This window comes from Salvelinus namaycush, chromosome 5 (assembly GCF_016432855.1).
Source record: "Salvelinus namaycush isolate Seneca chromosome 5, SaNama_1.0, whole genome shotgun sequence".
NCBI classification, from domain to species: Eukaryota; Metazoa; Chordata; class Actinopteri; order Salmoniformes; family Salmonidae; genus Salvelinus; species Salvelinus namaycush.
The window spans coordinates 62286069-62293354 of NC_052311.1; positions in this window are offsets into that span (position 1 = coordinate 62286069).

Sequence of the window (7286 nt, forward strand, 5' to 3'; positions counted from 1 at the left end):
ACTAGGTGCAAACAACTTCTCTAACCCTTTCATGCAAATACACTGTCATTGAGTTTGCTCAAATCGCTTGAATGATGATCTGGGTAGCAAATTGACCGATCAGATCAATGATACTTTTATTTCCTCATTACTTTGCTAGAGGAATATTTGATCATTGTCTTAATGTTTGCCAAGGAAACGCAATCAGTGTCTGGCTAACAGTTTCAAGCGGCCTTCAAGTCTTCAGGTGAACATTCAACCTAAAGAATGGTATTTGTTTGCTCTGATAAAGTATATTTATTGAACATAAGCCATGAAGAGTCATGAAGAGTGTTTTGCTATAGACACTTTCACAGGTCAATATCATAAGGGGCCCTCATCCACCTGTCAGGCTGACTTCACTCATCAGTAGCACTATGAGGTGTTGTTTTGGCCAACGTCCACTCTTTCCAAAACTCTTGGCGTATATAACAAGGCAGGTGTTGGTTTAGGTAGGGGCACGCGCTTCACACAACATGGCCCTTTCATCTCAAACTGAGACACACGTCTATATAAAGGGCTGAAGTAACTGCAGAGGTTAGTTGTTCATTCAGCAGAAGCTGCAGAGGTTATATTGCACATTCACAAGGATATTGTGGCCATAGGAATGGGATTAAAGATGCTAATGCTGTTCTGTGTATTGGCATTCACTGGTCAAGGACAAGGTAAAATATTGAACATTCTGTTTGATTTACTGTTGAATGTATTTGGCTTCATCATGTACAGTGAGTTAGGTTACACGTAATACAACTGCTACTGGTGTGCATTATTTGAAGTGTCTGTGAAAGCACTACATTTAACTCTTAACTCATAGGGAGTCTTATAGACAAATTGACATGTGAATTTGATTGTTTCTTTCTGATGTTTTGAGTGTTTCATGAAGCGTTGCAGACAGACATAGCCATCTCATAGTAGTTGCATACAGACATCCATCATACATTAATATTCACCATACAGACATATCCATCATACAGAAATATCCATCATACAGACATATTTATCATACAGACATATCCATCATACAGAAATATCCATCATACAGACATATTTATTATACAGACATATCCATCATACAGAAATATCCATCATACAGAAACATCAATCATGCAGAATAATCCATGCATTCGGAAAGTATTCAGACCCCTTGACGTTTTCCAGTTTTTGTTATGTTACAGCAGTATTCTAAAATTTATTAAATTGTTTTTCCCCCTCATCAATCATAAAGACAAAGCGAAAACAGGTTTAGACATTTTTGCAAATAAAATACAAATTAAAAACAGATACCTTATTTACATAAGTATTCAGACCCATTGCTATGAGACTCAAAATTGAGCTCAGGTGCAATAATGGCGCCAGAGGGGATGGCTGCTATTTTACGGGCTCCTAACCAACTGTGCTATTTTGTTAGTTTTTTCGCATTGTTTGTAACTCATTTTGTACATAATGTTGCTGCTACCTTCTCTTATGACCGAAAATAGCTTCTGGACATCAGAACATCATGACAATGATGAGACAGCCTATAGGGGGGAGGTTAGAGACCTGGCCGTGTGGTGCCAGGACAACGACCTCTCCCTCAGTGTAAGCAAGACAAAGGAGCTGATCGTGGACTATAGGAAAAGGAGGCCCGAACAGGTCCCCATAAACATTGACGGGGCTGAATAGGAGCGGGTCAAGAGTTTCAAGTTCCTTGGTGTCCACTTCACATCACAAACTATCATGGTCCAAACACACCAAGACAGTTGTGATGAGGGCACGACAACACCTTTTCCCCCTCAGCAGACTGAAAAGATTTGGCATGGGTCCCCAGAACCTCAAAAAGTTATACAGCTGCACCATTGAGAACATCCTGACCGGTTGCATCACTGCCTGGTATGGCAACTGCTCGGCATATAACCGTGAGGTGCTACAGAGGGTAATGCATATGGCACAGTACATTACTGGGGCCAAGCTTCCTGACATCCAGGACCTACTGTATATACTAGGCTGTGTCAGAGGAAGGCCCAAAAAAGTGTCAAAGACTCCAGTCACCCAAGTCATAGACTGTTCTCTCTGCTACCGCACAGCAAGTGGTAGCAGAGCACCAAGTTTAGGACCAAAAAGGCTCCGTAACAGCTTCTACCCCCAAGCCATAAGACTACTGAACAATTAATCAAATGGCCACCAGGACTATTTACATTGACCCCCGGCCCTTTTGTTTTTACAGTGCTGCTACTCGCTGTTTATTATCTATGCATAGTCACTTTACATATTACCTTGACTAACCTGTACCCCAGCACATATACTCGGTACCGCTAACCTCTGTATATAGCCTCGTTATTGTACGGAATTGTCTTGTGTTACTTTTTCATATACAGTTGAAGTCGGAAGTTTACATACACTTAGGTTGGAGTCATTAAAACTCGTTTTTCAACCACTTTCCAAATTTCTTGTTAATAACAAACTACAGTTTTGGCAAGACGGTTAGGACATCTACTTTGTGCATGACACAAGTAATTTTTCCAACAATTGTTTACAGACAGATTATTTCACTTATAACTCACTGCATCACAATTCCAGTGGGTCAGAAGTTTACATAGACTAAGTTGACTATGCCTTTAAACAGCTTGGAAAATTCCAGAAAATTATGTCATGGCTTTAGAAGCTTCTGATAGGCTAATTGACATCATTTGAGTCAATTGGAGGTGTACCTGTGGATGTATTTCAAGGCCTACCTTCAAACTCAGTGCCTCTTTTCTTGACATCATGGAAAAATCAAAAGAAATCAGCCAAGACCTCAGAAAAAAAAGTGTAGACCTCCACAAGTCTGGTTCATCCTTGGGAGCAATTTCCAAATGCCTGAAGGTACCACAATCATCTGTACAAACAATAGCATACAAGTATAAACACCATGGGACCATGCAGCCATCATACCGCTCAGGAAGGAGACACATTCTGTCTCCTAGAGATGAACGTACTTTGGTGCGAAAAGTGCAAATCAATCCCAGAACAACAGCAAAGGACCTTGTGAAGATGCTGGAGGAAACTGGTACAAAAGTATCTATATCCACAGTAAAACGAGTCATATATCGACATAAACTGAAAGGCCGCTCAGCAGGGAAGAATCCACTGCTCCAAAATTGCCATAAAAAAGCCAGACTACGGTTTGCAACTGCACATGGGGTCAAAGATCGTACTTTTTGGAGAAATGTCCACTAGTCTGATGAAACAAAAACAGAACTGTTTGGCCATAATGACCATCGTTATGTTTGGAGAAAAAAGGGGACGCTTGCAAGCCGAAGAACACCATCCCAACCATGAAGCATGGCGGTGGCAGCATCATGTTGTGGGGGTGCTTTGCTGCAGGAGGGACTTGTGCACTTCACAAAATAGGTGGCATCATGAGAAGGGAAATTATGTGGATATATTGAAGCAACATCTCAAAACATTAGTCAGGAAACTAAAGCTTGGTCGCAAATGGGTCTTCCAAATGGACAATGACCCCAAGCATACTTCCAAAGTTGTGGCAAAATGGCTTAAGGACAATAAAGTCAAGGTATTGGAGTGGCCATCACAAAGCCTTGACCTCAATCCCATGTAAAATGTGTGGGCAGAACTGAAAAAGCATGTGCGAGCAAGCAGGCCTACAAACCTGACTCAGTTACACCAGCTCTGTCAGGAGGAATGGGCCAAAATTCCCCAAACTTATTGTGGGAAGCTTGCGGAAGGCTACCTGAAATGTTTTACTCAAGTTAAACAATTTAAAGGCAATGCTACCAAGTACTAATTGAGTGTATGTAAACTTCGGACGCACTAGGAATGTGATGAAAGAAATAAAAGCTGAAAAAAATAATTCTCTCTACTGTTATTCTGACATTTCACATTCTTAAAATAAAGTGGTGATCCTCACTGACCTAAGACAGGGAATTTTTATTTAGAATAAATGTCAGGAATTGTGAAAAACTGAGTATAAATGTATTTGGCTAAGGTATATGTAAACTTCCGACTTCAACTGTATATTTTTTTAACTTTAGTTTATTTTGGAAATATTATGTTATCTCTATTTCTCAAAATACATTGTTGGTTAAGGACTTGTTAGTATGCATCTCACGGTGAGGTCTACACCTGTTGTATTCAGCATGTGACAAATTACATTTGATTTGATCCTGTTTCCATTGATCATTGTTGAGATGTTTCTACAACATGATTGGAGTACACCTATGGTAAATTCAATTGATTGGACATGATTTGGAAAGGCACACGCCAGTCCATATAACGTCCCACATTTGACAGCGCATATCAGAGCAAAAACCATCCCATGAGGTTGAAGGAATTGTCCGTAGAGCTCAGAGAGAGGATTCTGTCAATGCAGAGATCTGGGGAAGGGTACCAATAAATGTCTGCAGCATTGAAGGTCCCCAAGAACACCGTGTCCTCCATCATTCTTAAATTGAAGAAGTTTGGAACCACCAAGACACTTCCTAGAGCTGGCCGCCCGGCCAAACTGAGCAATCAGGGGAAAATTGCCTTGGTCAGGGATGTGACCAAGAACCCGATGGTCACTCTGACAGAGCTCCAGAGTTCCTCTGTGGAGATCGGAGAACCTTCCAGAAGGACAACCATCTCTGCAGCACTCCACCAATCAGGCCCATATGGTAGAGTGGCCAGACAGAAGCCACTCCTCAGTAAAAGGCACATGGCAGCCCACATGGAGTTTGCCAAAAGGCACCCAAAGGACTCTCAGACCATGAGAAACAAGATTCTCTGCTCTCATGAAACCAAGATTGAAATCTTTGGCCTGCATGCCTTGTGTCACATGTGGAGAAAACCTGGCACAATCCCTAAAGTGAAGCATGGTGGTGGCAGCATCATGCTGTGGGGATGTTTTTCAGTGGCAGGGACTGGTTGACTAGTCAGGATCAAGGGAAAGATGAACGGAGCAAGGTACAGAGAGATCCTTGATGAAAACCTGCTCCAGAGTGCTCAGGACCTTAGAATGGGGCCAAGGTTCACGTTCCAACAGGACACCGACCCTAAGCACACAGCCAAGATAACGCAGAAGTTGCTTTGGGACAAGTCTCTGAATGTCCTTGAATGGCCCGGACTTGAACCCGATCAATCATCTCTGGAGAGACCTGAAAATAGCTGTGCAGTGCCCCTCCCCATCCAACCTGACAGCGCTTGAGAGGATCTGCAGAAAAGAATGGGAGAAACTCCCCAAGTACAGGTGTGCCAACCTTGTAGCGTCATACCCAAGAAGACTCAAGGCTGTAATCACTGCCAAAGGTGCTATAACAAATGACTGAGTAAATGGTTTGAATACTTATGTAAATGTGATATTTTTTATTTTTTTTTATACATTTGCAAAAAATAAAAATAAACAGTTTTGTCATTATGGGGTATTGTGTGTAGATTGATGATGGGGAAAAAATAATTTTATCAATTTTAGAATACGGCTGTAACGTAAAAACAAAATGTTGAAAAAAATCAAGGGGTCTGAATACTTTCCAAATGCACTGTACATATCCATTCTGATCAACCTTTCTCTCTCTCATCCTCTCTACCAAGGGATTCCTGAAACTGATGTACAACGTTCCGGTGTCAGTGCCGCTACAGGTACAGTGTAGTACCCAGGGAGAGTTGGAGACCAGATCAACCCCCCCAGACACCATGACAGACTGTGTGACTGTAAGGGTGAGTGATTAGGAACTCAGTGCTATTTGTCCAGTAAGTGGATACAATCCTAGCCTGCTTGTCACTCTGTTTCTGACAGCCCATGATAGTAATGTTTTTGGATGTCAAATAGTTGGCAGAAACTGAATGGTACTCAGGCTAATACAGCAGTTTGCTTTGTGTCACTCAGGGAGGAGGAGAGAGGGTTTGAGTGGAGGCTGCCTCTGCCAGGAATCCTACCGCAAGCCCAGGAAGGCCTGTGAGTAGTCCTGTGTTTCTGTAACACTAACAGCAGTACATTGAAGAGTTTCTACAACACTTGTTACCATGGACGCTCCCAAAGTCACCAATCTGTGTATCTCTCTCCCATCCTCTCTGACCTATACGCAATCCAGTTGTGGCAATGTGCCTAAGGAAAGGATTCCAGAATCATTGGAAATGCCAGAAGATCATGGAAATGGTAGAGATGTCAAAGGGTGATCAAGGCAAAAACTTCATGAGTATCCCAATTTAAAGAGTTGACCTTTAATAACTACTTTATAAACCTTGTAACCATGTTTCGTAATCTCATGTTGCTCTCTCAAGAAATATGACTAGTTTAAAAAATATATATATATTATATAATTATAGTCCTTTGTAATACCTTTTTTTAATGTGTATGTGGAGTGATTTCCAATGTATTATTTTAGCATTTTATCATTAGATTTTATATTTCCTTTTGCGTGTATCATGCAACTCTAAATCCCTCTGTTGCTACTTCATTAGATCCACATTATTTCTGTGTTTTACCCCCTTTTCTACCCGATTTCGATCTTGTCTCACGCTGCAATTCCCCAACGGGCTCGGGAGGGTAACGTCGAGTCATGCGTCCTCCGAAACATGACCCGCCAGTCCGCACTTCTTAACTGCTTAACAAGGAAGCCAGCTGCACCAATGTCTCGGGGGAAACACCGTTCACCTGACAACCAAGTTCAGACTGCAGGCACCCGGCCCGCCACAAGGAGTTGCTAGAGCGCGACGAGCCAAGTAAAGCCCCCCCCCCCCCCCCCCCCCCCTCCGGCAAAACCCTCCCCTAACCCAGTCGACGTTGGGACAATTGTGCGCCGCCCTATGGGACTCCCAATCACGGCCAGTTGTGATACTGCCCGGGATCGAAAGTGTGTCTGTGGTGAAGCCTCTAGCGCCTGCGATGCAGTGACTTAGACCGCTGCGCCACTCAGGAGGCCCAAGATCCACATTTCTTCACAGCAATTCTGCCGATAAAGAAATCAACCAAGATTGCACCATTCAGTAGGACAGGTGTGAAAAGACAACACTTTATTTAAGACAATAATTACTGAAGAGGAAATATAAACATAAGACAAGAGCACAAGCCTTCATCTCCTCCGAGAATTTACAAGCTTATGCAAAAACAAGCCATATTTTACATAAACACCAGTTAACTGTACTATCAATTGAAATGTTTACCTTTAAGGTATTTACAAGTTAAATACACCTGAATTTGTACTTAAATAACAGAGTTTACATACATGATCAAACACAGAACAACACAGAAAGGGACTTAGTGAATGGACTCCAGGGCAACAGTCAGTCACAAGGGCAGTGAATATCTAAGAACT